Raw genomic sequence first — 14,799 nt, 5'->3', positions numbered from 1 at the left:
GATGACCACCAATCAGAGACCACTATGATGACACAGCAAATGATGACCACCAATCAGAGATCACTGTGATGACACACCAAATGAAGACCACCAATCAGAGATCACTGTGATGACACACCAAATGATGACCACCAATCAGAGACCACTATGATGACACAGCAAATGATGACCACCAATCAGAGATCACGATGATGACACACCAAATTATGACCACCAATCAGAGACAACTATGATGACACACCAAATGATGACCACCAATCAGAGACAACTATGATGACACACCAAATGATGACCACCAATCAGAGACCACTATGATGACACACCAAATGATGACCACCAATCAGAGATCACGATGATGACACACCAAATGATGACCACCAATCAGAGACAACTATGATGACACACCAAATGATGACCACCAATCAGAGACAACTATGATGACACACCAAATGATGACCACCAATCAGAGACAACTATGATGACACACCAAATGATGACCACCAATCAGAGACCACTATGATGACACACCAAATGATGACCACCAATCAGAGACCACTATGATGACACACCAAATGATGACCACCAATCAGAGATCACGATGATGACACACCAAATGATGACCACCAATCAGAGATCACGATGATGACACACCAAATGAGTTTAATGGATCCTTTCTGTCTTCTTCTAATGCCTCTTAAGAGGAAAGTAATCCAAATGTAACAGAAAGTAATCTGATTACTTTACTGAGTTTGGGTAATCCAAAAGTTGCATTACTGATTACTATTTGGGGCAGGTAACTAGTAACTGTAATAGATTACATTTAGAAAGTAACCTACCCAACCCTGTGGAGGAGGGAGGCTCGTTGTGGGCTTTGGAGGACTGGTCTTTGGAGGCAGGTTCCTCGTGTCAGAAGCGAGCTGGACCAGCTCTGGAGTCCTTTCAGCCATGGGTTTAACAAAGCACACCATGATGCAATCCTCGTCCCCTGAGGAGGCAGTGGCACACGTTTTTGTGTTATACCAATTAACCCTTTGATCTCTACAGTACATTCATGGACTGGTACACAACACTCATTTAATTGTAACTCTACAAAGTATGACCCATTCCTTTCAGATGACTGAAATGTATTTTGTATCAATCTATGAATCTATATGAATAATGAGAGCCTAGATAGTCTGCCTTGGAGTCCACTATTGATCTCATGTTTAATCCTATTGGTTTCTCATATCTCATGTTTTAATCCTATTGGTTTCTCATATCTCATGTTTAATTCTATTGATTTCTCATATCTCATGTCTAATCCTATAGATTTAAAAAAAAAAAATAAAAAAAAAATCTATCTGGTAGTGTCTAGATATTTCACTCATACACTATGGGACGGTTTCCCAGATACAGAATAAGCCTGGTTCTGCACTTAAAAGCAATTTCAATACAGAATCTCCACTGAGATGGCTTTTCAGTCTTGGACTAGGGTTGATATGTGTCCAGGAAACTGACCCTCTTATTTAATGATTGTATCACATCAATTACGTTGTCTTCCCTTTGCCCTTCCTTCTCTCGCTGCTAGCTAGGAGCGCTGTGCTCCTCAGTCTGGGTATAATATTATCAGATTGGGGATATACTGCCATCTGCTGTTTGTTTACTGTAAATACATTTATGGAGGATATTGTCTCTCAGTAATTGCCACTTAGGGTCACCCTAGTATTATCCGTAGGGCTACTAATCCTTCTGGGTTCGTATGTTTATAAGTGTCTGGGATATTTAACAGCATATTGTGCTTCCCAAATTGCACCCTATCGTCTATATAGTGCACTACTGTTGACCAGGACCTGTAAAGCTTTGGTCAAAAGCAGGGCACAATGTCGAGAATAGGGTGCCATTTAGGACACCTCACTCAGAGACACTCCAAGGATCTGCTCTGACCACCATCTCCCTCATAGACACTCCAAGGATCTGCTCTGACCACCATCTCTCTCAGAGACACTCCAAGGACCTGCTCTGACCACCATCTCTCTCAGAGACACTCCAAGGACCTGCTCTGACCACCACCTCCCTCAGAGACACTCCAAGGATCTGCTCTGACCACCATCTCCCTCATAGACACTCCAAGGATCTGCTCTGACCACCATCTCTCTCAGAGACACTCCAAGGATCTGCTCTGACCACCATCTCCCTCAGAGACACTCCAAGGATCTTCTCTGACCACCATCTCTCTCAGAGACACTCCAAGGATCTGCTCTGACCACCATCTCCCTCAGAGACACTCCAAGGACCTGCTCTGACCACCATCTCCCTCATAGACACTCCAAGGATCTGCTCTGACCACCATCTCCCTCAGAGACACTCCAAGGATCTGCTCTGACCACCATCTCCCTCAGAGACACTCCAAGGATCTGCTCTGACCACCATCTCCCTCAGAGACACCCCAAGGATCTGCTCTGACCACCATCTCTCTCAGAGACACTCCAAGGATCTGCTCTGACCACCATCTCCCTCAGAGACACTCCAAGGATCTTCTCTGACCACCATCTCTCTCAGAGACACTCCAAGGATCTTCTCTGACCACCATCTCTCTCAGAGACACTCCAAGGACCTGCTCTGACCACCATCTCCCTCAGAGACACTCCAAGGATCTGCTCTGACCACCATCTCCCTCAGAGACACCTCACTCTGTTCCCTTAATTAGGGAAGCAACAAACCCAAGAGTGACAGCTTTCAGAAACGCTCAGATTTATAACTAAACCACTGTGGGATTTCTGGATTTAAACTACAACCAATTAATCCACTTCAACCTTTTAGAGATGTGTTTTTTTTTTCTCACAATGAAATAGTCTCAGATTATCAATCAGATCTCTCTGCCTGGCATTGTTCGTTTATTCAGCCAGAATAACTGTGTTGCCAAGAAGTTAAAAGGATATTTCAAGATGGGGAACTTTCAGTACAAAGCGTACAGGTGACGATGCAAACATTATCTTCAAAATGCATCATCACCACACTTAGATGTTTACTGAAATGTGTCCTAATCTTGACAACTTTTCAGCTGACATGCACAATATTTGGGACCATATCAAAAAGACTTAAATCTGACTGGGACCATATCAAAAGACCATGAACAAAACACTATGTAAAATGTCCCTTTACAGCAAGGGATGAAGGGAGGCATAGTCCACTCTCCAATCCCTGATAAATTGAACAATTAAAACATGTCACTGATTTCAATAAAATATTTTTCAAGACGTTTTGTAATTATAGAAATAGTCTATATATTGATTGTTGATCACCTGTATATATTGATTGTTGATCGCCTATATATTGATTGTTGATCACCTGTATATATTGATTGTTGATCACCTATATATTGATTGTTGATCGCCTATATATATTGATTGTTGATCGCCTATATATAGATTGTTGATCGCCTATATATATTGATTGTTGATCACCTATATATATTGATTGTTGATCGCCTATATATATTGATTGTTGATCACCTATATATATTGATTGTTGATCGCCTATATATTGATTGTTGATCACCTATATATATATTGATTGTTGATCACCTATATATATATTGATTGTTGATCGCCTATATATATATTGATTGTTGATCGCCTATATATATATTGATTGTTGATCACCTATATATATATATTGATTGTTGATCACCTATATATTGATTGTTGATCACCTATATATATTGATTGTTGATCGCCTATATATTGATTGTTGAACACCTGTATATATTGATTGTTGATCACCTATATATTGATTGTTGATCACCTACATATATTGATTGTTGATCGCCTATATATATTGATTGTTGATCGCCTATATATTGATTGTTGATCGCCTATATATATTGATTGTTGATCACCTGTATATATTGATTGTTGATCACCTATATATTGATTGCTGATCACCTATATATTGATTGTTGATCACCTACATATATTGATTGTTGATCGCCTATATATTGATTGTTGATCGCCTATATATATTGATTGTTGATCACCTATATATATTGATTGTTGATCACCTATATATATTGATTGTTGATCACCTATATATATTGATTGTTGATCACCTATATATATTAATTGTTGATTGCCTGTATATATTGATTGTTGATCACCTATAAATTGATTGTTGATCACCTATATATTGATTGTTGATCGCCTATATATTAATTGTTGATCGCCTGTATATATTGATTGTTGATCACCTATATATATTGATTAATGATCACCTATATATTGATTGTTGATGATTAATGATCACCTATATATTGATTGTTGATCACCCTATATATATTGATTGTTGATCACCTATATATTGATTGTTGATCACCTATATATTGATTGTTAATCACCTATATATTGATTGTTGATCGTCTATATATTAATTGTTGATCACCTATATATATTGATTGTTAATCACTTATATATTGATTGTTGATCACCTATATATATTGATTGTTGATCACCTATATATATTGATTGTTGATCACCTATATATATTGATTGTTGATCACCTATATATATTGATTGTTGATCACCTATATATATTGATTGTTGATCGCCTATATATTAATTGTTGATCGCCTATATATATTGATTGTTGATCACCTATATATATTGATTGTTGATCGCCTATATATTAATTGTTGATCGCCTGTATATATTGATTGTTGATTGTCTATATATTGATTGTTGATCGCCTATATATTGATTGTTAATCACCTATATATTGATTGTTGATCGTCTATATATTGATTGTTGATCGCCTGTATATATTGATTGTTGATCGTCTATATTGATTGTTGATCGCCTATATATTAATTGTTGATCGCCTGTATATATTGATTGTTGATCATCTATATATTGATTGTTGATCACCTATATATATTGATTGTTGATCACCTATATATATTGATTATTGATCGCCTATATATTAATTGTTGATCGCCTGTATATTGATTGTTGATCACCTATATATATTGATTGTTGATCACCTATATATATTGATTGTTGATCGCCTATATATTGATTGTTGATCGCCTATATATTGATTGTTGATCACCATGAAAGGAAAAATAAATGTATGAGAGTCGGTGGTCGTGAACACAGATACACATCTGGTTTTGTCGCCAAACACATTTTATCGTCTCCACATTTCATCTCTTTCCGTTCTTGCGTTTGATATTTAAAAGTGACAACTAGGGATTGTACATTGATACCAGAGCTCCGTTGAAGGCGCTACTGATCCGACCCAATGTACCTACCGATGCTCATTTTAAAGTGACATTATCACGCGATCAATGACGTCTGAAGCTTTGTTTGATCACTTGCGAGATCCCGGCTGATTTTCTGGTGCTTTTCTTCTATTCCAAGTTGCATTCAAACGCTGACCCCTACTGGACACCGTAGTTCAGCCTACAATGTAGTCAGGATTTGTTCATGTAGAGTCATCAGACACTCCACTCCAACTGACTAACTGCTAGCCACGGAGATTTGATGACTACATTCTTACTATGATAAAACATTAGAAATATGATAGCCATGCATCATTTTTGCCCCCCAAAACAATACCTTGCTTTTTCATTGGAAGCTCATTTACTTGTGTGGCCAAAATAGCGTTGCAATTCTGTTGTCATCTGATGAAAATAAAGCTGTTTTCTGTCGAATGTGTTGCACTAATGTGTTTTCTGTGAAGGAGAAGTATAGATTCAGGCTCCCTGATCACTCTAGTGAAGCATCAAAAACAAAAAACACTTGACTTTCAATATTTATTTTTTATTTATTTCACCTTTATTTAACCAGGTAGGCTAGTTGAGAACAAGTCCTTTATTTAACCAGGTAGGATAGTTGAGAACAAGTTCTCATTTACAATTGCGACCTGGCCAAGATAAAGCAAAGCAGTTCGACAACATACAACAACACAGAGTTACACATGGAGTAAAACAAATATACAGTCAATAATACAGCAGAAAAAATAAGTCTATGTACAATGTGAGCAAATGAGGTGAGATAAGGGAGGTAAAGGCAAAAAAAAGTCCATGGTGGGAAAGTAAATACAATATAGCAAGTAAAACACTGGAATGGTAGATTTGTAGTAGAAGAAAGTGCAAAGTAGAAATAGAAATAATGGGGTGCAAAGGAGCAAAATAAATAAATACAGTAGGGGAAGAGGTAGTTCTTTGGGCTAAATTATAGATGGGCTATGTACAGGTGCAGTGATCTGTGAGCTGCTCTGACAGCTGGTGCTTAAAGCTAGTGAGGGAGATAAGTGTTTCCAGTTTCAGAGATTTTTGTAGTTCGTTCCATACATATATAATATAAAACGCGACCCCTGTCAATACACAGCTGGACTCACCTCCTCCCGTTTTCACCCGTGCTATTTACAAACAAAACACGTGAACGGCTGTTCTAGAGAACTACGGTAAGCTTCATAATGTAAAATAACGTGACAAGTGAAATGAAGAACGCGATTTGCTTTGTCTCCTAACGTACTACACAAGTTGACTGCAGGTTTAACTTAAAAAGTAGCTACAAATGTACAAATGTACTAACAAACTTAAAATAAATATTATATAATATATATATAATATACAGAGAGGTTAAACAGGTGTAGTAGTCCTACAGTATCACAGCCAGGTCAAACAGGTGGAGTAGTCCTACAGTATCACAGCCAGGTCAAACAGGTGGAGTAGTCCTACAGTATCACAGCCAGGTCAAACAGGTGTAGTAGTCCTACAGTATCACGGCCAGGTCAAACAGATGGAGTAGTCCTACAGTATCACAGCCAGGTCAAACAGGTGGAGTAGTCCTACAGTATCACAGCCAGGTCAAACAGGTGGAGTAGTCCTACAGTATCACAGCCAGGTCAAACAGGTGGAGTAGTCCTACAGTATCACAGAGAGGTCAAACAGGTGGAGTAGTCCTACAGTATCACAGCCAGGTCAAACAGGTGGAGTAGTCCTACAGTATCACAGCCAGGTCAAACAGGTGGAGTAGTCCTACAGTATCACAGCCAGGTTAAACAGGTGGAGTAGTCCTACAGTATCACAGCCAGGTCAAACAGGTGGAGTAGTCCTACAGTATCACAGCCAGGTCAAACAGGTGGAGTAGTTCTACAGTATCACAGCCAGGTCAAACAGGTGGAGTAGTCCTACAGTATCACAGCCAGGTCAAACAGGTGGAGTAGTCCTACAGAATCACAGCCAGGTTAAACAGGTTGAGTAGTCCTACAGTATCACAGCCAGGTCAAACAGGTGGAGTAGTCCTACAGTATCACGGCCAGGTTAACCAGGTGGAGTAGTCATACAGTATCACAGCCAGGTCAAACAGGTGGAGTAGTCCTACAGTATCACAGCCAGGTCAAACAGGTGGAGTAGTCCTACAGTATCACAGCCAGGTCAAACAGGTGGAGTAGTCCTACAGTATCACAGCCAGGTCAAACAGGTGGAGTAGTCCTACAGTATCACGGCCAGGTCAAACAGATGGAGTAGTCCTACAGTATCACAGCCAGGTCAAACAGGTGGAGTAGTCCTACAGTATCACAGCCAGGTCAAACAGGTGGAGTAGTCCTACAGTATCACAGCCAGGTCAAACAGGTGGAGTAGTCCTACAGTATCACAGAGAGGTCAAACAGGTGGAGTAGTCCTACAGTATCACAGCCAGGTCAAACAGGTGGAGTAGTCCTACAGTATCACAGCCAGGTCAAACAGGTGGAGTAGTCCTACAGTATCACAGCCAGGTTAAACAGGTGGAGTAGTCCTACAGTATCACAGCCAGGTCAAACAGGTGGAGTAGTCCTACAGTATCACAGCCAGGTCAAACAGGTGGAGTAGTTCTACAGTATCACAGCCAGGTCAAACAGGTGGAGTAGTCCTACAGTATCACAGCCAGGTCAAACAGGTGGAGTAGTCCTACAGAATCACAGCCAGGTTAAACAGGTTGAGTAGTCCTACAGTATCACAGCCAGGTCAAACAGGTGGAGTAGTCCTACAGTATCACGGCCAGGTTAACCAGGTGGAGTAGTCATACAGTATCACAGCCAGGTCAAACAGGTGGAGTAGTCCTACAGTATCACAGCCAGGTCAAACAGGTGGAGTAGTCCTACAGTATCACAGCCAGGTCAAACAGGTGGAGTAGTCCTACAGTATCACAGCCAGGTCAAACAGGTGGAGTAGTCCTACAGTATCACAGAGAGGACAAACAGGTGGAGTAGTCCTACAGTATCACAGCCAGGTCAAACAGGTGGAGTAGTCCTACAGTATCACAGAGAGGACAAACAGGTGGAGTAGTCCTACAGTATCACAGCCAGGTCAAACAGGTGGAGTAGTCCTACAGTATCACAGAGAGGACAAACAGGTGTAGTAGTCCTACAGTATCACAGAGAGGACAAACAGGTGTAGTAGTCCTACAGAATCACAGCCAGGTTAAACAGGTGTAGTCCTACAGTATCACAGCCAGGTCAAACAGGTGGAGTAGTCCTACAGAATCACAGAGAGGACAAACAGGTGTAGTAGTCCTACAGTATCAAAGCCAGGTCAAACAGGTGGAGTAGTCCTACAGTATCACAGCCAGGTCAAACAGGTGGAGTAGTCCTACAGTATCACAGCCAGGTCAAACAGGTGGAGTAGTCCTACAGTATCACAGCCAGGTCAAACAGGTGTAGTAGTCCTACAGTATCAAAGCCAGGTCAAACAGGTGGAGTAGTCCTACAGTATCACGGCCAGGTTAAGCAGGTGGAGTAGTCCTACAGTATCACAGAGAGGTCAAACAGGTGTGTGTGTTAGTCAGATTATCCAGTGTACACAGCCACACTACTGATGATCCTCTACCCCACAGTGCATGTGGTGATCTATGGTCGTAGCCATGCTCACTAAGGGCCTGAGGCACTTGGACTACGACTGAGGACAGCCTGACCTGACACCTGGACATGCCTGGCACTATGTGAACGTCTGCTCCGTTCTGCTCTGGGGTCATATAACGGAGACAGCTGCTTTACCACAGACCTGGAAATATACAGTATCAGCTACTACTCTACTGCCCCTGATAACTAGCTAATTAACCTAATATCTACTGCCCCTGATAACTAGCTAATTAACCTAATATCTACTGCCCCTGATAACTAGCTAATTAACCTACTATCTACTAGTCTACTGCCCCTGATAACTAGCTAATTAACCTACTATTTACTGCCCCTGATAACTAGCTAACTAACCTACTATCTACTAGTCTACTGCCCCTGATAACTAGCTAACTAACCTAATATCTACTGCCCCTGATAACTAGCTAATTAACCTAATATCTACTGCCCCTGATAACTAGCTAATTAACCTAATATCTACTGCCCCTGATAACTAGCTAACTAACCTAATATCTACTGCCCCTGATAACTAGCTAATTAACCTACTATCTACGAGTCTACTGCCACTGATAACTAGCTAACTAACCTACTATCTACTGCCCCTGATAACTAGCTAACTAACCTACTATCTACTAGTCTACTGCCCCTGATAACTAGCTAATTAACCTACTATCTACTGTCCCTGATAACTAGCTAACTAACCTACTATCTACTAGTCTACTGCCCCTGATAACTAGCTAACTAACCTACTATCTACTAGTCTACTGCCCCTGATAACTAGCTAATTAACCTACTATCTACTAGTCTACTGCCCCTGATAACTAGCTAATTAACCTAATATCTACTGCCCCTGATAACTAGCTAATTAACCTATTATCTACTGCCCCTGATAACTAGCTAATTAACCTACTATCTACAAGTCTACTGCCCATGATAACTAGCTAATTAACCTACTATCTACTAGTCTACTGCCCCTGATAACTAGCTAATTAACCTACTATCTACTAGTCTACTGCCCCTGATAACTAGCTAACTAACCTACTATCTACTAGTCTACTGCCCCTGATAACTAGCTAACTAACCTACTATCTACTAGTCTACTGCCCCTGATAACTAGCTAACTAACCTACTATCTACTAGTCTACTGCCCCTGATAACTAGCTAACTAACCTACTATCTACTAGTCTACTGCCCCTGATAACTAGCTAACTAACCTACTATCTACTAGTCTCCTGCCCCTGATAACTAGCTAATTAACCTACTATCTACTAGTCTACTGCCCCTGATAACTAGCTAATTAACCTACTATCTACTAGTCTACTGTCCCTGATAACTAGCTAACTAACCTACTATCTACTACTCTACTGCCCCTGATAACTAGCTAACTAACCTACTATCTACTAGTCTCCTGCCCCTGATAACTAGCTAATTAACCTACTATCTACTAGTCTACTGCCCCTGATAACAAGCTAACTAACCTACTAGTCTACTGCCCTACAGAATCACAGCCAGGTCAAACAGGTGGAGTAGTTCGACAGTATCACAGCCAGGTCAAACAGGTGTAGTAGTCCTACAGTATCACAGCCAGGTCAAACAGATGGAGTAGTCCTACAGTATCACAGCCAGGTCAAACAGGTGGAGTAGTCCTACAGTATCACAGCCAGGTCAAACAGGTGGAGTAGTCCTACAGTATCACAGCCAGGTCAAACAGGTGGAGTAGTCCTACAGTATCACAGCCAGGTCAAACAGGTGGAGTAGTCCTACAGAATCACAGCCAGGTCAAACAGGTGGAGTAGTCCTACAGTATCACAGAAAGGACAAACAGGTGGAGTAGTCCTACAGTATCACAGCCAGGTCAAACAGGTGGAGTAGTCCTACAGTATCACAGAGAGGACAAACAGGTGGAGTAGTCCTACAGTATCACAGCCAGGTCAAACAGGTGGAGTAGTCCTACAGAATCACAGCCAGGTTAAACAGGTGGAGTAGTTCTACAGTATCACAGCCAGGTCAAACAGGTGGAGTAGTCCTACAGTATCACAGCCAGGTCAAACAGGTGGAGTAGTCCTACAGTATCACAGCCAGGTCAAACAGGTGGAGTAGTCCTACAGTATCACAGCCAGGTCAAACAGGTGGAGTAGTCATACAGTATCACAGCCAGGTCAAACAGGTGGAGTAGTCCTACAGTATCACAGCCAGGTCAAACAGGTGGAGTAGTCCTACAGTATCACAGCCAGGTCAAACAGGTGGAGTAGTCCTACAGTATCACGGCTAGGTCAAACAGGTGGAGTAGTCCTACAGTATCACAGCCAGGTCAAACAGGTGGAGTAGTCCTACAGTATCACGGCCAGGTTAACCAGGTGGAGTAGTCCTACAGTATCACAGCCAGGTCAAACAGGTGGAGTAGTCCTACAGTATCACGGCCAGGTTAACCAGGTGGAGTAGTCCTACAGTATCACAGCCAGGTTAACCAGGTGGAGTAGTCCTACAGTATCACAGCCAGGTAAACCAGGTGTGTGTGTTAGTCAGATTATCCAGTGTCCACAACAACACTACTGATGATCCTCTACCCCACAGTGCATGTGGTTATCTATGGTCTTAGCCATGCTCACTAAGGGCCTGAGGCACTTGGACTACGACTGAGGACAGCCTGACCTGACACCTGGACATGCCTGGCACTATGTGAACGTCTGCTCCGTTCTGCTCCGTTCTGCTCCGTTCTGCTCTGGGGTCATATAACAGAGACAGCTGCTTTACCAAAGACCTGGAAATATACAGAATCAGCTACAACTCTACTGCCCCTGATAACTAGCTAATTAACCTAATATCTACTACTCTACTGCCCCTGATAACTAGCTAACTAACCTACTATCTACTAGTCTACTGCCGCTGATAACTAGCTAACTAACCTACTATCTACTAGTCTCCTGCCCCTGATAACTAGCTAACTAACCTACTATCTACTAGTCTACTGCCGCTGATAACTAGCTAACTAACCTACTATCTACTAGTCTACTGCCCCTGATAACTAGCTAACTAACCTACTATCTACTAGTCTACTGCCCCTGATAACTAGCTAACTAACCTACTAGTCTACTGCCCCTGATAACTAGCTAATTAACCTACTATCTACTAATCTCCTGCCCTTGATAACTAACTAATTAACCTACTATCTACTAGTCTACTGCCCCTGATAACTAGCTAACTAACCTACTATCTACTAGTCTCCTGCCCCTGGTAACAAGCTCACTAACCTACTATCTACTAGTGTACTGCCCCTGATAACTAGCTAACTAACCTACTATCTACTAGTCTACTGCCCCTGATAACTAGCTAACTAACCTACTATCTACTAGTCTACTGCCCCTGATAACTAGCTAACTAACCTACTAGTCTACTGCCCCCTGATAACTAGCTAACTAACCTACTATCTACTAGTCTACTGCCCCTGATAACTAGCTAATTAACCTACTATCTACTAGTCTACTGCCCCTGATAACTAGCTAACTAACCTACTATCTACTAGTCTCCTGCCCCTGATAACTAGCTAATTAACATACTATCTACTAGTCTACTGCCCCTGATAACTAGCTAACTAACCTACTATCTACTAGTCTACTGCCCCTGATAACTAACTAATTAACCTACTATCTACTAGGCTACTGCCCCTGATAACTAGCTAACTAACCTACTACTCTATTAGTCTACTGCCCCTGATAACTAGCTAACTAACCTACTAGTCTACTGCCCCCTGATAACCTGCTAACTAACCTACTATATACTACTCTACTGCCCCTGATAACTAGCTAACTAACCTACTATCTACTAGACCACTGCCCCTGATAACTAGCTAATTAACCTACTATCTACTAGTCTACTGCCCCTGATAACTAGCTAACTAACCTACTATCTACTAGTATACTGCCCCTGATAACTAGCTAACTAACCTACTATCTACTAGTCTCCTGCCCCTGATAACTAGATAACTAACCTACTATCTACTAGTATACTGCCCCTGATAACAAGCTAGCTAACCTACTATCTACTAGTCTACTGCCCCTGATAACTAGCTAACTAACCTACTATCTACTAGTCTACTGCCCCTGATAACTAGCTAACTAACCTACTATCTACTAGTCTACTGCCCCTGATAACTAGTTAACTAACCTACTATCTACTACTCTACTGCCCCTGATAACTAGCTAACCTACCTACTATCTACTAGTCTACTGCCCCTGATAACTAGCTAACTATCCTACTAGTCTACTGCCCCTGATAACTAGCTAACTAACCTACTATCAACTACTCTACTGCCCCTGATAACTAGCTAATTAACCTACTATCTACTAGTCTACTGCCCCTGATAACAAGCTAACTAACCTACTATCTACTAGTCTACTGCCCCTGATAACTAGCTAACTAACCTACTATCTACTAGTCTACTGCCCCTGATAACTAGCTAACTAACCTACTATCTACTAGTCTACTGCCCCTGATAACTAGTTAACTAACCTACTATCTACTACTCTACTGCCCCTGATAACTAGCTAACTAACCTACTATCTACTAGTCTACTGCCCCTGATAACTAGCTAACTAACCTACTACTCTACTGCCCCTGATAACTAGCTAACTAACCTACTATCAACTACTCTAATGCCCCTGATAACTAGCTAATTAACCTACTATCTACTAGTCTCCTGCCCCTGATAACTAGCTAACTAACCTACTATCTACTAGTCTACTGCCCCTGATAACTAGCTCACTAACCTACTATCTACTAGTCTCCTGCCCCTGATAACTAGCTAACTAACCTACTATCTACTAGTCTACTGCCCCTGATAACTAGCTAACTAACCTACTATCTACTAGTCTACTGCCCCTGATAACTAGCTCACTAACCTACTATCTACTCGTCTCCTGCCCCTGATAACTAGCTAATTAACCTACTATCTACTAGTCTACTGCCCCTGATAACTAGCTAATTAACCGACTATCTACTAGTCTACTGCCCCTGATAACTAGCTAACTAACCTACTATCTACTAGTCTCCTGCCCCTGATAACTAGCTAATTAACCTACTATCTACTAGTCTACTGCCCCTGATAACTAGCTAACTAACCTACTATCTACTAGTCTCCTGCCCCTGATAACTAGCTAATTAACCTACTATCTACTAGTCTACTGCCCCTGATAACTAGCTAACTAACCTACTAGTCTACTGCCCCCTGATCACTAGCTAACTAACCTACTATCTACTAGTCTACTGCCCCTGATAACTAGCTAATTAACCTACTATCTACTAGTCTACTGCCCCTGATAACTAGCTAACTAACCTACTATCTACTAGTCTACTGCCCCTGATAACTAGCTAACTAACCTACTATCTACTAGTCTACTGCCCCTGATAACTAGCTAATTAACCTACTATCTACTAGTCTACTGCCCCTGATAACTAGCTAACTAACCTACTATCTACTAGTCTACTGCCCCTGATAACTAGCTCACTAACCTACTATCTACTAGTCTACTGCCCCTGATAACTAGCGAATTAACCTACTATCTACTAGTCTACTGCCCCTGATAACTAGCTAATTAACCGACTATCTACTAGTCTACTGCCCCTGATAACTAGCTAACTAACCTACTATCTACTAGTCTCCTGCCCCTGATAACTAGCTAATTAACCTACTATCTACTAGTCTACTGCCCCTGATAACTAGCTAACTAACCTACTATCTACTAGTCTCCTGCCCCTGATAACTAGCTAATTAACCTACTATCTACTAGTCTACTGCCCCTGATAACTAGCTAACTAACCTACTAGTCTACTGCCCCCTGATCACTAGCTAACTAACCTACTATCTACTAGTCTACTGCCCCTGATAACTAGCTAATTAACCTACTATCTACTAGTCTACTGCCC

This window comes from Salmo salar, chromosome 13 (genome assembly GCF_965601325.2).
Source record: "Salmo salar chromosome 13, fSalSal1, whole genome shotgun sequence".
Lineage (NCBI taxonomy): Eukaryota > Metazoa > Chordata > Actinopteri > Salmoniformes > Salmonidae > Salmo > Salmo salar.
This window is presented reverse-complemented; position numbering follows the sequence as displayed.